The sequence below is a fragment of the Schistocerca serialis genome, chromosome 4, assembly GCF_023864345.2.
Source record: "Schistocerca serialis cubense isolate TAMUIC-IGC-003099 chromosome 4, iqSchSeri2.2, whole genome shotgun sequence".
In the NCBI taxonomy this organism is placed as follows: domain Eukaryota; kingdom Metazoa; phylum Arthropoda; class Insecta; order Orthoptera; family Acrididae; genus Schistocerca; species Schistocerca serialis.
The window spans coordinates 452,205,746-452,226,864 of record NC_064641.1 but is presented as its reverse complement, the minus strand read 5'-3'; the positions used below and the strand labels follow the sequence as shown (position 1 = coordinate 452,226,864).

General features: G+C 41.2%; 1 protein-coding gene across 1 annotated transcript in view; it reads right to left on the bottom strand.

Moving 5' to 3' along the window:
* LOC126475094 (fatty acid hydroxylase domain-containing protein 2) overlaps positions 1 to 21,119 on the bottom strand; it is a 183,623-nt gene that overhangs the window by 113,736 nt on the left and 48,768 nt on the right. The gene's annotated exons all lie outside the window — the stretch shown is intronic.

The following is a 21,119-nucleotide window of genomic DNA, read 5'->3' as shown; positions in this document are numbered from 1 at the left end:
AGCCATACCGAAGGGATGGCGAATAGATCCCCGCTAATGGCCTAAGCACAAAAAAAAAAAAGTTTAAGAACTAACCGGGAGTGGTAAGTAAGATCTCCTATACCCTGCGTCCCTATCTTTGGATTTCGAGAAGAAGCCTTTCCCTCGGCCCGAGAGTGTAAATCCACGCTATTGTCATAACGTCATGTCTCCAGTGCCATTTCGTCCGAGTGCGATCATACAGACGACCATAATAGAACATAGGGTCACCGCAAACATCGTTTAGGTACCAATAGAGTTCCTGCCGCTACTTCGATGCGATATTCTAGGATCTAAAAGGTCGACGGGTGATGAAGCAAATAGTGATTTCACCTAAAGCTTACTAGTTTTGTTGATTTCTGTCGACTGAGGAATGGGGACTGTTCAAGCTACAGTGCTGCAAGGTAATAAACTATCTGATAGCACAGTATTCGGGCACCCCTACGTAATGCGGAGTTGACAACCAGTTGCCATGTAGAGTCGGATCCATCAATATTGTGATGTCAGTACCGAAGCAGTCAGAATGCGTTGATCAGGAGAGTTCAGTAACTCAGAATTTGGACTAGTCATTGGATCTCAGCTGAGTAACAAATCCCTCAGGCCATTTCAACGCTTTACGAGCTGTCCAAGTGGACAGTTGGTATTGTGTTTTTGAAGTGGGAATGCGAAAGAATAGCCACAGCTCAATCAAAACAAAGCCAAACCTCATGTACTGACGGGCGAATGTAAAAAATCGCATGAAATCTGCAGGATGAATCACTTGTGAATTCCAAAATGCTACCGGCAGTCTAATTAGCACAACGACTGATTGGGATACTATGATTCAGCAGCTCCTCATAAGCCAGATATTTCTGTAGTTAATGCTAAGCGACGCTGAGGTGATGTAGTGAGAGCCGCCACTAGACAGTGGACGAATCACGCTATACCCTATGGCAATTCGATAGAAGGGTTTGGGTTTCATGAATGTCTGGAGAACTTACTGCCGACAGTGGAGGACGTACAATGTGGCATGGGGGTGCTTTTCGTCGTATTAATGGGTGCTACATTCATTAAGTTTGTTCGTAAGTCAACAGGCTACCTTCTTGACAATTCCTTGTATTTGTATGTAGGTGCTTTCCGGTTAAGATACTCAACTCCTGATTTAGTTTTATTATTGAATAAACTCTCTTTTTTTATTTCCTTCATCTGCTGTGGTGCTGAGAACTAGCCGTATGACACTCTTTTTGGTACATAATCTACAGTTGTCAATTTGTCTTCAAAACCATACGATGAGGATGAAACATCCCTGGACTTCGACGCCTTCGTTTCCTGCGGTATTTGCTTGTTGTTTTGTTTCAAGGCTTCCATTATTGTAATCTTTTCCTGCAACATTTCTTCAAATAACGGAACACTTGCGAAAAATTTATCCTTTGTAATATTTCCTGGGCAACCTATGGATAGGAGTCACAGCTGGAATCTGAACTCATACAAATATCTTAGTAGGGACATGAAATGGAACGATTACATAGGCACAATCGTGGGTAAAGCAGGCAGCAGACTGCAGTTTATTGGTAAAATGCTGTATTGCTTACAAATCACTCGTAAGACCTGTCCTAGAACATTGCTCAAGTGTGTGGGATCCCTACCAAATATAGCTAGGAGGACATGCCGAGCATACACAGAGGGCAGCATGAATAGACACAGGTTTTTCTGGCCCGTAGTGTAATGTCAAAGAGATGCTGAAAACACTGAACTGGCACTTTAAGACAGACGGAAGCTATCTCGAGAAAGTCTACAAACAAAGTTTCAAGCACCGGCTATAAATTATGGCTCTAGCACTAGCAATATACTACAATTCTATACGTACTACGCCCTTACGGATCGTCAAGGCAAGTTTAGATTATTTAAAAACGCACGGAGGCATTCTACCTGCACTCCGAACAGTAATGGTACGGGAAAAGCCCGAATAATTGGTACAGTGCGATGTACCCTCTGCCATACATTGCGCAGAGTATAGACGTAGAAGAAGATATTCCTCCCAGTGTCTTGCTGGTGGGATGTTCTGCCATGCACTTCACAGCGGTTCGCAGAGGATAGATGCGGATGTTCCAATGTCTTCGCTGGTTCTTCACTGTAGTAGAGGCAACACGCGTTTGTTTTGACTGATCTGGGTCCAAAAAATGCATTCACTTCGTAAGACGATGTAGTTTGTCATTTTTTCCTTGATAATAGCAATGCGCCTACCTTATAAATCAGCACCACGCATCATTTCCTACAACATTCTTTTCGAGATAAAATAGTACCATGCGTTCCTAGAATGGTTCAAATGGAATTTACATGATACCATGTACTTGAATTCTGCTGCATGATGGTGGTGTTTTACTCGAATTAGTACCACGACCAATAAAGAAATCAATGCTTCTGTAGTCTGTCTTCACTTGGAATGCTAGAAAACGTGGATTCATTATTCTGGGAAACATCAGTTTCAGAATTATTATCATGTTCCTGATCAAAATGAAATTTTATCTTCAAACCATTCTGGATCTGTCGATTAAAAGTTCTGATCCCTTGTGCTGACTTTGATGATGATCTTTTGCTTGTAACATGTTATATGGAATATATGGTGTAAGTAAAGGATAAAATTATCGCTAATTATTTTGTACGAGAAACTAAATTCATGCTCACCACAAAATTTTGGCGTAAAGAAATACACTTAGCTTCCAAAAGAGTATACATTTGTAGCTCTTGCAGTACTGACTTTTCAACAATGTGTAGTTGTGCTGGACTGTTTACTTGGTTCATATGGCTCTGAGCACTATGGGACTTAACATCTATGGTCATCAGTCCCCTAGAACTTAGAACTACTTAAACCTAACTAACCTAAGGACAGCACACAACACCCAGCCATCACGAGGCAGAGAAAATCCCTGACCCCGCCGGGAATAGAACCCGGGCGTGGGAAGCGAGAACGCTACCGCACGACCACGAGATGCGGGCGACTGTTTACTGTTGTAATTGTGTTGCCAACACAATGTGCCATTAAGACCAAAGATATTCACTATCCAAAAGATGGCTTGTTTGGTAAGAGGTCTAAATGACCCCTACCAAGCATTAGACATGCAGGATTCCAACATTAATTGCAACATTAATAAAGAAAAATAATTGATTTGATTTGCACCAAACAATGTTTTTTCTAGAGAGTCAAGTGCATTTCCAAGGATTACACATAACGTAAACCAAAATACACAATTTTGAAGACAGTTTGTTGATGAAACGGAAAGTTGCCGTGTCCAGAAGACTGCTGTTATCCATCCAAGGACTCAATACGATAAAGCTAGTCAAGGTCAACACCTGTGAAAGCAGACTGAAATTTAGCTTTCTTTTCGATGAAATACGATTCAGCTGCTAAACTTGACGTAAACAATATAGCCAATAAGTTTGATTTGCTCAAATCAGGGATACTTTCTCAGCTCTCAATTATGGAACTTTTTCTTTCATTTCTAATTAATTAACGTAATACATGTTATTAATTTATGAGGAGCTTATAAAATATATTCATTACCCATCATACGATAGGCCAATGTACAGCAGCTGCCACAAACAACAATTTACAGATTTTGGCTTACTTTATTTCTTTTAGAAAGCTTTATACAATCCGTCGTTTATTTAATACAATGAAACATTTAAATTGTTGTATGAAACAATTGTCATCTGTATAGTTCTTTTATGTAATATTTTCAATAATACTTCATGATTATTAAACCTACTTTTAAAATTATAAAATCTACGTAGAGCAGGTAGTTTATTGTGGGAAGCAGAGAAGTGGAGGGTGAATGTTTGGATGTACTGTCAGGGGTACAGGATCACTAAGTACAGCTCTGTTCCGAAATTTTAATCTATCCTGAGTTGTAAACTTTATGATGCTATAATACCACATTTCATTTTTTTAACCTGAGTTGTAATAATTCATAATCAAGTCAGCGCCTGTGAAAGCAACTATCGATTCTGCTTGGCGGTAATCCCAGCGACGAAATCTGTATGCGATTGCAGTCGTTCTCGGCGAATTCCACTGATGAATTCTTCCAAACGCCACCACTCGGCTGATAACCCGAGAAGATTTCATCGACAGAAATCTGAAATAATGGCAGTAGTTAATCTTGTCACTGTCAGGCCTGTGGTCCGGTGGTAAAGCGGATTCCTAGAAGCGAGAGGTGCCAGCCAGACCACAGATATTTTCAGTCTGCCTTTAATCTAACCTTCACCATCTCAGCCAAGAAGGTACAACACGAGGTTTAGGATTCCACGTTGAACTGTAGCATCCCAGCAACATCATCTTAAAGTTTTGATATACAGATGATATTGCACTATCAATACAATTAAAATCTTTCGAAGAACGAGAAGAAAGTTTCACAGAGGATCCATAGAGTAAATACAGGGCTATTACAAATGATTGAAGCGATTTCATAAATTCACTGTAGCTCCATTCATTTACATATGGTCACGACACACTACAGATACGTAGAAAAACTCAAAGTTTTGTTCGGCTGAAGCCGCACTTCAGGTTTCTGCCGCCAGAGCGATCGAGAGCGCAGTGAGACAAAATGGCGACAGGAGCCGAGAAAGCGTATGTCGTGCTTGAAATGCACTCACATCAGTCAGTCATAACAGTGCAACGACACTTCAGGACGAAGTTCAACAAAGATCCACTAACTGCTAACTCCATTCGGCGATGGTATGCGCAGTTTAAAGCTTCTGGATGCCTCTGTAAGGGGAAATCAACGGGTCTGCCTGCAGTGAGCGAAGAAACGGTTGAACGCGTGCGGGCAAGTTTCACGCGTTGCCCGCGGAAGTCGACGAATAAAGCATGCAGAGGGCTAAACGTACCACAGCCGACGGTTTGTAAAATCTTACGGAAAAGTCTAAAGCAGAAGCCTTACCGTTTACAATTGCTACAAGCCTTGACACCCGATGACAAAGTCAAACGCTTTGAATTTTCGGTGCGGTTGTAACAGCTCATGGAAGAGGATGCGTTCAGTGCAAAACTTGTTTTCAGTGATGAAGCAACATTTTTTCTTAATGGTGAAGTGAACAGACACAATGTGCGAATCTGGGCGGTAGAGAATCCTCACGCATTCGTGCAGCAAATTCGCAATTCACCAAAAGTTAACGTTTTTTGTGCAATCTCACGGTTTAAAGTTTACAGCCCCTTTTTCTTCTGCGAAAAAAACGTTACAGGACACGTGTATCTGGACATGCTGGAAAATTGGCTCATGCCACAACTGGAGACCGACAGCGCCGACTTCATCTTTCAACAGGATGGTGCTCCACCGCACTTCCATCATGATGTTCGGCATTTCTTGAACAGGAGATTGGAAAACCGATGGATCGGTCGTGGTGGAGATCATGATCAGCAATTCATGTCATGGCCTCCACGCTCTCCCGACTTAACCCCATACGATTTCTTTCTGTGGGGTTATGTGAAAGATTCAGTGTTTAAACCTTCTCTACCAAGAAACGTGCCAGAACTGCGATGCTTTCGAACTAATTGACGGGGACATGCTGCGCAGAGTGTGGGAGGAACTTGATTATCGGCTTGATGTCTGCCGAATCACTAAAGGGGCACATATTGAACATTTGTGAATGCCTAAAAAAACTTTGAGTTTTTGTATGTGTGTGCAAATAATAAAGTTATTGTAGAGCTGTGAAATCGCTTCAATCATTTGTAATAACCCTGTATACCTGGAGTGAGCATTCACATGCGCAGAACAGATTTTGTGTTGTCAACATACATTGCCGGCCTGGTCACGTGATCTCGGGACGTCGTGCGTGTGTCCGTATAGCGCCCTATATATTTAGAATGTCACTACATCCCTTTACAGATGGATTCTTTTCGTACGTGTCGTGGATTATTTATATACGTATAATGTTGATCGTCGGTAAAGCAGATGCCAGACTGAGATTCATTGGAAGAATCCTAAGGAAATGCAATCCGAAAACAAAGGAAGTAGGTTACAGTACGCTTGTTCGCCCACTGCTTGAATACTGCTCAGCAGTGTGGGATCCGTACCAGATAGGGTTGATAGAAGATATAGAGAAGATCCAATGGAGAGCAGCGCGCTTCGTTACAGGATCATTTAGTAATCGCGAAAGCGTTACGGAGATGGTAGATAAACTCCAGTGGAAGACTCTGCAGGAGAGACGCTCAGTAGCTCGGTACGGGCTTTTGTCAAAGTTTCGAGAACATACCTTCACCGAAGAGTCAAGCAGTATACTGCTCCCTCCTACGTATATCTCGCGAAGAGACCATGAGGATAAAATCAGAGAGATTAGAGCCCACACAGAGGCATACCGACAATCCTTTCCACGAACAATACGAGAATGGAATAGAAGGGAGAACCGATAGAGGTACTCAAGGTACCCTCCGCCACACACCGTCAGGTGGCTTGCGGAGTATGGATGTAGATGTAGTTGGGGGAAAGAGACCAAACAGCGAGGTCATCGGTCTCATCGGATTAGGGAAGGATGGGGTGGGAAGTCGGCCGTGCCCTGGCAGAGGAACCATCCCAGCATTTGCCTGAAGAGATTTAGGGAAATCACGGAAAACTTAAATCAGGATGGCCGGACGCGGTATTGAACCGTCGTCCTCTCGAATGTGAGTCCAGTGTGCTAACCACTGCGCCACCTCGCTCGGCCAGAAACGTATAAAATAGACGACGCGGACGCGCGTGCTACGTAGGAAAGTACAACTACTTGGCAACTCGATTAAGTCGACCCGACTGACGAAAGAAACGAATGAATAGCGTGCGGAATGACTGGCGGGTGCTGTGCGCGAGGTCCCGCAAGGGACGGGGGGCGTATGTAACCGCCACTGCTCTAGCGGCAGAGGGCTGCAAATATGTAGACACGATGAATAAAAATGTCGAATGTTAATACCGTTTTCCGTATGTCACTATTTACGTAGTTTTGCCTTACGCTAAATAAATACTTCGTATAATGGCCTGCACTCAGTGTCCCTTGTTTAAGTTAAGAGTTAAACACCATTTCTTTGTCAGTGTTCAGTTTTGTTCAAAGCCTTTTGCAAAGGCGTTAATACACACATTCTCTCCATAGAAAAGGAAAGTAACGCAGATTCATTTGCTTTTTATGCTGCGGTTTGTCAAATGCCTCTGAGCACTATGGGACTTAACTTCTAAGGTCATCAGTCCCCTAGAACTTAGAACTACTTAAACCTAACTAACCTAAGGACACCACACACATCCATGCCCAAGGCAGGATTCGAACCTGCGAGCGTAGCGGTCACGCCGTTCCAGACTGTAGCGCCTAGAACCGCACGGCCACCCCGGCCGGCTGCGGTTTATCATTCGTGTTCAGGTTATAAATGGGTTGGGGGGACCGGGGGGGGGGCGCACGGAGGGGAGCGTGTAATGAGGGTCGTAACTTCCGGAGAATAAAGTAACATGAAAACTAAGTGTCTCGAAAATGAAATGGGAATTCGAGAAAATTGCAAACCAAGTTTAATACAAGAATAGAAAAGCAACTGGAATCACTCAATAGAGGAAAGTCCACTGGACCTGACGGGATACCAATTCGATTCTACACAGAGTACGCGAAAGAACTTGCCCCCCTTCTAACAGCCGTGTACCGCAAGTCTCTAGAGGAACGGAGGGTTCCAAATGATTGGAAAAGAGCACAGGTAGTCCCAGTCTTCAAGAAGGGTCGTCGAGCAGATGCGCAAAACTATAGACCTATATCTCTGACGTCGATCTGTTGTAGAATTTTAGAACATGTTTTTTGCTCGAGTATCATGTCGTTTTTGGAAACCCAGAATCTACTATGTAGGAATCAACATTTATTCCGGAAACAGCGATCGTGTGAGACCCAACTCGCTTTATTTGTTCATGAGACCCAGAAAATATTAGATACAGGCTCCCAGGTAGATGCTATTTTTCTTGACTTCCGGAAGGCGTTCGATACAGTTCCGCACTGTCGCCTGATAAACAAAGTAAGAGCCTACGGAATATCAGACCAGCTGTGTGGCTGGATTGAAGAGTTTTTAGCAAACAGAACACAGCATGTTGTTATCAATGGAGAGACGTCTACAGACGTTAAAGTAACCTCTGGCGTGCCACAGGGGAGCGTTATGGGACAATTGCTTTTCACAATATATATAAATGACCTAGTAGATAGTGTCGGAAGTTCCATGCGGCTTTTCGCGGATGATGCTGTAATATACAGAGAAGTTGCAGCATTAGAAAATTGTAGCGAAATGCAGGGAGATCTGCAGCGGATAGGCTCTTGGTGCAGGGAGTGGCAACTGTCCCTTAACATAGACAAATGTAATGTATTGCGAATACATAGAAAGAAGGATCCTTTATTGTATGATTATATGATAGCGGAACAAACACTGGTAGCAGTTACTTCCGTAAAATATCTGGGAGTATGCGTGCGGAACGATTTGAAGTGGAATGATCATATAAAATTAATTGTTGGTAAGGCGGGTACCAGGTTGAGATTCATTGGGAGAGTGCTTGGAAAATGTGGTCCATCAACAAAGGAGGTGGCTTATAAAACACTCGTTCGACCTATACTTGAGTATTGATCATCAGTGTGGGATCTGTGCCAGATCGGTTTGACGGAGGAGATAGAGAAGATCCAAAGAAGAGCGGCGCGTTTCGTCACAGGGTTATTTGGTAACCGTGATAGCGTTACGGAGATGTTTAATAAACTCAAGTGGCAGACTCTGCAAGAGAGGCGCCCTGCATCGCGGTGTAGATTGCTCACCAGGTTTCGAGAGGGTGCGTTTCTGGATGAGGTATCGAATATATTGCTTCCCCCTACTTATACCTCCCGAGGAGATCACGAATGTAAAATTAGAGAGATTAGAGCGCGCACGGAGGCTTTCAGACAGTCGTTCTTCCCGCGAACCATACGCGACTGGAACAGGAAAGGGAAGTAATGACAGTGGCACGTAAAGTGCCCTCCGCCACACACCGTTGGGTGGCTTGCGGAGTATAAATGTAGATGTAGATGCTATCATGGTTCTAGCTCACGTGGATGAGGTTACTTCCTGACCGCCCGCAGAGATCATGCTAGGCAAGAACAGGCGCCTAGGCACAGGCCGACCGTAGCTGCTGCCAGGACCGGCAAATCATAGGATATTGAGGGGGAAGCCACTTTGGCATAGCTTTACTGGTTTGGAACTGTTGTGGTACCTTGATCTTATTGAAGACGTTAGTGAAATGGGTAATTGCCAATGGCGGCGGTCGTGTAATAAAATGTTAGTAGTCGTTTTATTCATTAGTGAGTTGGTCGAGACATGGAACCTTCTTTTTGGGCAGCAATTTGACGATTTTTTGCTAATCTTCAGAGGTAGAAATCAAGCAAGTCATTTTTTCATCTTCTTTTGACGTCACCTTTGGATAGTGTCTTCATATCCTCTGTCCTGCGCTACTTTTATCGAAAATGCTTCTCAAATACGTCGAGAGCGCATTTGCCCTGACGGAACTGCTGACAAATCTGCGCTCGCCATGCAGAGATGACAATCTGTAGAATGTTAATCACTCTCTTGGCTTGTCATGGTTTATTTTCTTCGTTGAGAAGCATGCTGACCATTCCTGAGTGGTCAATAAGCACTACTTTCAGGTGTCTCTCTTGCACGTCGAGCAACTTCCCAATATTTGTATTTCTTATGAGCTTCCACTGTTTACCGATCCTATTTACGCTTCTAACTTTCCCAGAGAGCTTTTTATATTTTTGTAGGGCTTGGAGAGATGGTGATGCCTTCTTGTACACTGCAGTTACGTGCTCAGTTCAATTTAGATTTTCAGCCATTATTACTCCTAGAGTCTTTGCTGAAGGAGAGACACTGATACTTATCCCATTTAGAGATAAATAGGGATTCCTGATATTTTGGGCTAATAAGCCTAGAACACCCAACCAGTACTGCGTGGGTTTTGGATGGGTTGAACTTTAACCTCATGTCCTATGCCTATTTTGATAGTGCAAGCAGGTCGGTACTGAGATTCTTGATAGCTGTCTTCAGGTTTATTAGTTTCGCGCTTAGAAACAACTGGAGGTCATCAGTGTATATGTGATATCTGCAGCAGGACTAAAACTGATGATACATCATTTACATACAATGAAAAGAGTATAGAACCTAATACCAAACTCTTGAGGAAGCATGATACTATCTGCTTTCATTGTGACTTCACGGTGCTGGACATCAACACTTTGTTCACTGAAACTGTTGCAATGGACTTGGCAAGAAATTTGCACTGGTATGTTTGGAAAGTAAAATGTCAAAGTTGATAGTGACAAAGGCTTTGCTAAAGTCTAAGAACCAGATGATAGTTGCCACTTGTGCTTTCATGGCAAGTTTCGGGTCACCTTTATTAAGGCAGATGTGTTCCATTGTTTAAGGAAGCCTGACTGGTATTTGTCTAGTAGGATGTTTGTAGTTAGGTAGTTTTTGAACTTGTCATGGACTATACATTCTAAAATCTAAGGCATTGGACAGTGCAGGAAGAATGCAAATAGGTTGGTAATCAGAGGGTGCTACAGCAATGTTCCTTTTAGGTATGGCTTAACAAGTCCCTGTTTGCAGGCCTCTTGGAAAGCACTTGTGGTCAAGGAGTCCTTGAAGATACCTGTTATTGTGGCCAGTAGTGGATCAAGAACTAGCTTCACCATTTGGACTGTGATGCCATCAAGTCCAGTGGATGGTGATCTGATACACATGATGGCTTTTTTTAAGGGTGTTGCAAGTAAAATGCTTTAGATACAACTTTTCATCTCTAGTTGTTTACCCATATGAAGTAGTCAGTCAGTCTTGGTTTCATTCGTGTTTTAATTGTGGTTGTAGGTAATGTGAAGTACCAGTTCAGTTCATCAGCTGGGACAATGGGATAACCTGCGGCTTTCACTTTGCCTATATCAAGACCATGCAGTTTTTTCCACAGGACAGCTGGTCTGTTTCTGTTGTCAGTTAATGTATGGGCATGCCTGAGTTTTGCATTTTCACAGCTTGACACTCTGCTCAGTTTCTGCTTTTAAGTAGTATGATTCTCAAGTGTGGGGCATGTTTGTACACCCCATGTGCAGCGTCACTGAGATTCATGAGCTCTTTTAGTTCTTCAGTTAGCCAAATTGCAAGTTTCCTTCTTTCTTTTCCAGTCTTCCTCCTTCAATAGAGCTGACTTTTTCACCGGTAAAAAATGTCACGTAATGAAAGTTGTTTCAACAAATAATGGCCTATTTCTAAACAGCATAGACTTTTTCTCTGTTCACATATAGTAAAACCTAAACAATTTTTTACTTTCAGACATCTGGCCTCTATTATGGAAGAAGATTTTGGGAAAATATAGTGAAGTCATCATGGCATACTTGCACTATGTCACAAAAAAAGAAGAAGAAAGAAAGCATAACAATAAAATAAAGAATAAGAAGACGCAAAAGCAGGAGATCCGTTATTGTAACCTGAGCAACTGTGAGAAATTAGGTTAACTTCTGATCTTAACAAAAATGACACTTCCCCTCTCCACCTAAGTCGATGACTAAACACCTTAGAAATCGTTGAAGAAGTTGACCTCTTTTTTTGCAAACATCCCCTTCAGTTCCATTTATGGTCTCTTTGATAGCTGCAGTTGAAATATATTGTGGAATATTCTGATGTTAAATTCCATTAATTGTGAACTGACTATAATACATCTTATCCGTCAACTGGCAAAATTTTCTAGCATCTGCGGTTATTACCTTACCTCAGTAATTGCTGCACTCCTTGAAGGTAGTGCTTCTGAGGTCGTAGTGTACGGGAGGAGGGTATCAACTGGTCTCAAGTAAACTCAGTAAGATCTGCGTTCTCGTAGTATAGTCTCCAAGCCTAAAGTGCATCATCATCTGAACAGTATGTGGCTACGAGGGCTATTGACAATGTTCACCCACGTAATATTTGTTTCCTTGAAGAGAAGGGAGTGCAATTCTTTCAAAGCATACATAGTGCTATTTTTTCATCTGTGGAGTCTGTTGGAATTCTATTTTAGTTAGAGGAAGTGTATTTTTGTTATAGTACATTCAGTATCAATAATAGTTTTGACATTAAAATGTTTAACTGAATTATTTTTGTTCTTTTGTCTCTTCTAATACAAACTTTAATTCTAACAACAAATGAAAAATGTATGACCTGCTGTGTCTCACTCTAACACTGCAACAGCTGAACCGTTAAGTTTCATTTCACGCAAAGATGTGTTAAGTCTCTTCGACATCTCAACAACTGGACTGCAAAGTCTCTCAGACACTACTAAGTCATTCTCTCCCACAGCTAAACTGTTAGATGTCAAGGGATTAAACATATTACACCTTGTAAAAATATTATACTTTGATAGAACTTTTATATATTGTAAAAATACATTTCTGTACTTGGTTTACTACGGAAATAAATCTCTATTTTCTTTCTTTCTTTTTTTCTTCATCAGCCCTACCAACTCTACAATAATTTCCACATAACTGTTTTTATATGCTTTAAATTTACCTTTTATTGCAAACAAACCACCTGGAGCACTTAGATAGGCCACCTGTAAACTTGACTTACATGGAAATTCTGTACATATGAGTAATACTAGCTGTCGTCCTCATCAAGGACATTATAGTGCAGTTTAACATGTGTTCGTCATAGAGTTTTTGATTGTGATCCACACTGCACTGTAGAAACCGAACAGGTTCATGGCTCTTGGATACTTTAAATCTAAGTGCTTTCTTAGGTCTGGAGATCTTAGCTTCATCGTATCACCTCCAAACTTGTTGACAGTGGATGCATTGTTGCTGCTGAAGATTTAGATGTCTTGAGGGAATGGACTGTATTTCACTGTCATGCAATCTTATACTTATTTCAGATTGCTGCACAGTTGATCCTATTCCATATCAATGAACTGCACCTTTGTACACTGCCAGGCACACTTTATTTCTACTGTGACTTTGAAGTCAATGTCAGGTGTTCAATTGAGATAACATGCTTCAATCTGTCAGTGGCCAATTGAGAAGTAGTGTTGAACAGCAGTATTCTGAAAACACTTAGATGAGGCTTGATGAGTGGTGCAAGTATTGGATACAGTGAAAACTAAAATCTGGAAACAATTCTGCATCCTGCTCCAATCTACATTTACATCTACATGATTACTCTGCAATTCACATTTAAGTGCTTGGCAGAGGGTTCATTGAACCACAATCATACTATCTCTCTACCATTACACTCCCGAACAGCACGCGGGAAAAACAAACACCTAAACCTTTCTGTTCGAGCTCTGATTTCTCTTATTTTATTTTGATGATCATTCCTACCTATGTAGGTTGGGCTCAACAAAATATTTTCGCATTCGGAAGAGAAAGTTGGTGACTGAAATTTCGTAAATAGATCTTGCTGCGACGAAAAACGTCTTTGCTTTAATGACTTCCATCCCAACTCGCGTATCATATCTGCCACATTCCCTCCCCTATTATGTGATAATACAAAACGAGCTGCCCTTTTTTGAGCCCTTTCGATGTCCTTCGTCAATCCCACCTCGTAAGGATCCCACACCACGCAGCAATATTCTAACAGAGGATGAACGAGTGTAGTGTAAGCTGTCTCTTTAGTAGACTTGTTGCATCTTCTAAGTGTCCTGCCAATGAAACGCAACCTTTGGCTCGTCTTTCCCACAATATTATCTATGTGGTCTTTCCAACTGAAGTTGTTCCTAATTTTAACACCCAGGTACTTAGTTAAATTGACAGCCTTGAGAATTGTACTATTTATCGAGTAATCTAATTCCAACGGATTTCTTTTGGAACTCATGTGGATCACCTCACACTTTTCGTTATTTAGCGTCAACTGCCACCTGCCATACCATACAGCAATCTTTTCTAAATCGCTTTGCAACTGATACTGGTCTTCGGATGATCTTACTAAACAGTAAATTACAGCATCATCTGCGAACAACCTAAGAGAACTGCTCAGATTGTCACCCAGGTCATTTATATAGATCAGGAACAGCAGAGGTCCCAGGACGCTTCACTGGGGAACACCTGATATCACTTCAGTTTTACTCGATGATTTGCCATCTATTACTATGAACTGCGACCTTCCTGACATGAAATCATGAATCCAGTCGCACAACTGAGACGATACCCCATAGGCCCACAGCTTGATTAGAAGTCGCTTATGAGGAACGGTGTCAAAAGCTTTCCGGAAATCTAGAAATACGGAATCAACTTGAGATCCCCTGTCGATCCAATACAGCAGGTGCTGCTTTATAGAGCCTGTCTGCATGCCGACTTGAGTTCTACTGCTGCTCAAGTGTATCATGCACTGCAGCATCTATGTTAGAGCACACACGAGTGCTTGCACACAAACACACATGCTTGTACACGCCCCACATACGCACACATTAAATAATAATAAACAAGTTTTTCCTCTCTGGAGGTGGTAGATTTCTGGTGACAATGATGATCAACTTTTCACAATGTTGCAGAGAGCACAAGTGGTGTGTCCACCTGATAGCTATTATATCTCACCACTGAGGATGAGTGGTGGAAGTAGGCAACTACAGTTACGGAAGCTAGAATAACTATTTAGGGTTTTTGACATCAAATTCACTGATTTCTATGCAAAATTGACTGAAATTCTACATGAATGCACTACAGTATCTATGTCCATTTCCTATTCTGTTGTTTTGGATAGCTGTCTTTCTGCTTTTCAGTTGGTTCCATCCTGGTGTTTGCATATTTTCATCCAGAATCTTTTGACCTCACTTTTCATTGTGTTAACCATGCATTTTCCCAATACTGTGTGGTCACTGTAAGCACCAAAGTGTTCTTAGCTGCATCTGTCACAGTGTCACTACATATTTGTATTTCATCTAATTTCAAATCACATTTATATACTCTACAAGCCATTATGTGACATATAGCAGAGGGTATTCTGTGTCACTGAGTCATTCCCTTTCCTTTTCATTCACAGAGGAAACGATGGGAGAACAATGACATTCTCTAGGTACGAGCTTTGATTTCTCCTGTCTTTGCGATCCTTACAGGCTATGTACTATATGCTCGTATATTCATCACAACAAAAATAATATGTTTTCTGATTACAGTACAAATGGTAAAGTGGTCTGATTGATAGTCTTAGTTCTGATCCCTCCTAACACAGTCATTGTCCGATGCCGCTGAGTCATCAGACTTTGCATAAAATATACAATACTCCATTGCTTTAAAAAACTGGAATAATTCACTGTCACAAGATGAATCTGCAGACAGCCCCTATGTCACTATGTGGAGCCCAGTGTCATGGTATCTAGAAAGGGTGTGTATTGGAACATGAAGTGAACTTGACACTGCTGACAAATTATTGTACCCTTAATGCCATGCCCCTTTATACTGTATAGAACAATAGAGATACCTTGTGTGTTCCCTATCAAGTAATTCTGTCTATATTGTCAGAAAAAGGCTGATATCTGTGCACCACTTATATGTACATCTCCAACATATCTGTGTAGCATTGTCCAGCAGATTTTGCTTTACAATATGGATCGAAGGACTGTAGGATTATCATCTCATTCACATTGTGGGTTTTTACAGGTGTTCAGTGCTGCTAGTGCACAATTTCTTAACTTGCATACCATCTAACTCAGAATCAACCTCTTCAAGGCTAGCATGCATTCTATGGAATGATGGAAAATTGCAGCTGCCAATCCAGGGAACATTTGATACAATATACCTAGGGCTAGTGTCATGCAGAATCGATACACTAATAGACATAAAAGATATACCAACACGCTACTCTGTGGATCTTAACTTGTGCCTTACAAAAAGAGAAATCAATGAATAATAATCACAGTTCCTATATGATTACTGTGCTGGAGTTTAATCCCTTCGTGTTTTTTGGTTACTGTGTGTGGAACTCTACACAGAAAATCATTTCCGGGTGATACTAGGCAAGCTGTTGGTAACAGATTTCCTACACTGGAGCGTTAATAGTGACGCATTCCAGATGCCTACGAGACCTGAAATAGCTCTAATAAACATAACAGAGACACCGCATCCCTTTAACACTATTGGCCGGCATTCTGTTCTAAAATTACAACATGGTTGAGTGCGAAATCATGTAGTCAGCTGTGGTGATGGCACACTACCAATAGTGTACAACAGGCAACTGACAACTGCCCACATTCAAAACTGATGACATAGTATAGTGACATAGATTTACTGCTTGCTCTGACAAGCAGCGATGGAAGTGGGGTATGGGGTACATGGACACCACAGGACTTTATCCAGGGCACAGACTGGAGTTGAGTCATTACAGCTATATGCACTAGCACCTCAAGCCTGAAGGATGCAGCTTTAAAGACATGCATCAGTTGAATAGCCTCGGTGTGATGCCTTTCCACGGGCTGCTGTTAGCATTGTGACCAGACTATGCTACATTCCATACCAGATGATATGGTATCCCAACTAGCAGTTCATCACAGGTATTCTGAAAGCTCAGACACACAAGGGTGAAAGTGTCGGGCCACAGACAGAGATGGGACAGCACATTGTATCCTGCATCCATAGCATGCAGTTGACCACCATCTGGCAGCAAAGGGTGGTCAGCTGCAAGGCATGTAGCAGCAGCAATGACAGTGGCAGTGAAGTGTAGCATGTCTGCTAACTGGTGTAATGTGGTACAAGTTCTGCAAGCAGATGTGCACGATTGTTTACCCAAATAAAATGTAAGTGCATAACTCTCCTATTCCTATCCTACTAGACATGACAGTAACAAGTGTTAACAACCATGCAGGTTGCACCACTGAGCTATACAATTTTAACATTAGAACAAATGATATATTTCTGACAATCAGTGAGCTTCCCATCATTTTAAACATAGGTTAAGTGGAGTTTTGAATTTCTTGATATCAAAGTGAGGACAAGTGGATTTTTTAATTTCTCGATATTTTAAACTTAGGACAAATGTTTTTGAATTTTCCACCATTATAAACTTAAGGGGCTCCGGAAAGGCTCAAAATCATGAAAAGTTCAATTTTTACTTTTTTGCGTTTTCTGAATCTGCAGACTAATACCTTTTAATAGATATATAATTTATTCAATTCCGAAGACTACAACTATTTTTAAATTTTTTTTGAAATGTGTTCTACATGGGTGTGACCCACTGTGGCGCTGTTAAACTGCTGTCAAATGGTGTTAAATGAAGTCAAATGAAGTGTACACTCATAAGCATAGTCTGCCTCATGCAATAATGGAGGTGATAAAACCTATTTTCAGAGACTTAGCAGCACCTGAACTGTTGAAAAAGTGTATTCACGGAAAAACTCAAAACCCCAATGAAAGTGTAAATAGTGTTATATGGTCGAGAATCCCCAAGACTGTATTTGTTGGAATAGAAACACTTCACTTTGGTGTGTATGATGCTGTTGCGACTTTCAATGATGGCAACATTGTAAGCTGCAAGGTATTTAGAAATATGGGAATGAAGATAGGTTCTAACATGGTACGAGCGATGCTTGCTTTAGACAAGGAACGCCTTCGGGCTGCAGACAGGGCTGTAAAGAGTCTAGAAATACAAGCAAGAGTAAACAGGAGGAGGAACAAAGGAAGCTGGAGGAGGAGTTTGCAGAAGATGAAGATAATCCATCCTATGGACCTGGAATGCACTAAAAAGTTAATCCAATCTTTGTCGCTCGATTCTCAAAACTTTTATTTTCTCATACTAATTACATGTTTTCTAAGGATCTTCCAAACATATTTGTTTCAAACTTTCAGTAAATGTTACACAGTACCTTCTGCATAATTTAACACAGCCTTTTTCCAAAAAACTGTATATTTTTGAATATATAAATAAAAAATTGCAAAAAAATGTTGTGAATTTTCATTACAATTGAAAAAAAATCATCTTTAATAACTGAACTAAAATTTTGTAAAATCCCTGTGTTAAGTTGTAGCCCATATTCCAATAAATAATCTGTAAAAAGTTCAACTTCCTACCTCAAATACGTTGTGAGGAAAGATGTAATTTATAAGCGTTATTTTAACATTGCAAGTACATCTACATCTACATCTACATTGATACTCCGCAAGCCACCCAACGGTGTGTGGCGGAGGGCACTTTACGTGCCACTGTCATTACCTCCCTTTCCTGTTCCAGTCGCGTATGGTTCGCGGGAAGAACGACTGTCTGAAAGCCTCCGTGCGCGCTCTAATCTCTCTAATTTTACATTCGTGATCTCCTCGGGAGGTATAAGTAGGGGGAAGCAATATATTCGATACCTCATCCAGAAACGCACCCTCTCGAAACCTGGCGAGCAAGCTACACCGCGATGCAGAGCGCCTCTCTTGCAGAGTCTGCCACTTGAGTTTATTAAACATCTCCGTAACGCTATCACGGTTACCAAATAACCCGGTGACGAAACGCGCCGCTCTTCTTTGGATCTTCTCTATCTCCTCCGTCAACCCGACCTGGTACGGATCCCACACTGATGAGCAATACTCAAGTATAGGTCGAACGAGTGTTTTGTAAGCCACCTCCTTTGTTGATGGACTACATTTTCTAAGCACTCTCCCAATGAATCTCAACCTGGTACCCGCCTTACCAACAATTAATTTTATATGATCATTCCACTTCAAATCGTTCCGTACGCACACTCCCAGATATTTTACAGAAGTAACTGCTACCAGTGTTTGTTCCGCTATCATATAATCATACAATAAAGTATAGGGCGTTCCGGAGCCCCTTAAGAGAAATGATCTCTAATTTCAAACTTAAAGTGGCAGGCTGTGACATCAGAGGGATGGGGGAAATCATTAGACGTGCAGGCTACACTGTTTTAAACCTGGGAGAAGTGACTTGATGTCAGCAGAAAACCCAACAACTATCTTGGACCGATATCTTGAATCCACACACCTATACAGTATACTGGACTGTTCTAGTATGCCATGGTCACCCTCTTGGATTTAGGTGACACTGATGAAGATGGTCTCAAAATGAACCTTAGGTCAGACATCTTGGATTTGTGGACATATATGACACTTTAGACTGTCCGATGGTCAGTCAAATTGTATTTTTTTAATTTCCTGCCATTTTATACATAAGTCAATTGGCCTACCCCCTTCTCCACCCTCCTTATGACATCACAGATGCCATTATAGGCAGAATAATTGGCTGATATGTGTGTCACTTTAGACTGTCCCAGACCATATCCAGCCGTACTACTATCCATATCTGCTTCTGGAAATGTTTTGTAGTTGAAAATGTAGTTTCTGTATCACTGTCTGAAACCTTCCAATATCTCTAGGTCTCTCTGATATACAGATCTTTTTCTCATGTTTCTAAAACCAAATGTTTGCAATTATTAAACTCAGCTTTGTGTAAAATTCTACCACCAGCTTCCCGTTTTATTCTTTCCCTCTCGTCGCGATCTTTAGGTATTTTTCTTTCCCTTCCTTTTCTTACTATTGAATAGCAGTCATCCATCACAAATGTAATCTCCCTTAATGAAATGAATTATTTGTTGTATTATTCCTTCACTTTCCTCGTTGTCTGTGGAGCTAGAAGGGTGAACACTTTTACTCCTGCAATGTGTGTTGGTCTTGTGTCGATCTTCACTACGATAATGCATTCAGTATGTTGCTTATAGTAGCTTACACACATTCCTATTTTCTTATTAATTATTACAGCTTTTTCTGTATTACCAATATTTGATTTTGTATTTATAAGCCATTAATCATCATCATCATCATCATCATCATCATCATCATCATCATCATCATTTAATCACTGAATGATGTGGCCTCTCCCAGTACTGAAGTAAGGTATATCTGCAATTTCTTCTTAACTGAGCAATGATCTAAGATTATGTTCAGCCAATTAACTCCTGCGATCTTTTGCACATCTTTTCCCATCACTCTGGGGGTCTTACTTACGGCCTGTCTGCCTGTCTCTGCCTTTTGGACTCCCTTACAGCAGCACCTTTGTCCATCAGTTGTCATTTGTTCAGCCAACATGGCTGGCCCAGTGTCATTTCAGAGTGCATGTTCTCTCCATAATCTCTTTGACGTTGGTAATCGAGTTGATGTCTCTTACTTTTTTCCCTTGTTAATTCCCATATAGCCCTTTCCATGCCTAGCTGTTCAGTTCTAGGTTTCTGTCTCATGTATGCATTAAGAGTCCAGAGCTCACAGCTATGCATCAACATAGAAGACCCAAAATACATTGAAAACATTTAGTTTAAAACTGCCCTCAGAGCTCAGGTTTAAATTTTCTTTTGGTGCTTCATCTACAAAGTGATTTCTTTCATTTTGGCCTTCCATTTCCCTGTGCTGCCAATTGTTACATTCAAGTCAGGATTTTTCCAGTATCTTCAGTTATGTTGCAACTTCTTGTATAAATAATATCCCAAAATTTCTCTTTTCTTTTTTTTTCAGTCTTCCACTAGGCTAATAATATTAGCACTTTCAACATGTATTGTTGGTTCCCTTGCTTGAAGTATATGTTTCCGAATCAATTCCGAAAAAAGTGCCTACATCCACACAACTCTCTGCACCGTGGATGTCACAATGATCTAATGAATGTGCATCACAAGGAGAGAAAATTGCCGACAGATTTTTCTTTTAATCTATGTGCTTGAGCTCCCTGACAGATCTACGTCTACATCTACACTCTGCAAACCATTGTGAAGTGCATGGAAGAGGGTACATTCCATTGTACCTGTTATTAGAGTTTTTTCCTGTTCCATTCATGTATTGATTGTGGGAAAAATTATTATTTAAATGCATTTGTGTGCATTGTCATTAATCTAATCTTGTCCTCACAATACCTATGAGAGCGGTATGTAGCAGGCTGTAGTAAATTCAGAGTCAACATTAAAGCTAGTTGCTTAAACTTTGTCAGTAGACTTTCTCAAGATAGTTTCCGCCTGTTTTCAAGAGTCTGCTATCCCAGGACTTTCAACATCTGATTCACACTCTTACATGGGTCAAACAAACCTTTGACCATTCGTGCTGCCCTTCTCAGTGTACATTCAATGCTCACTGCTAATCCTATTTGGTATGGTTCCCACTCACTTGAGCAATATTCTAAGAAGGGATGCACAAGTGATTTG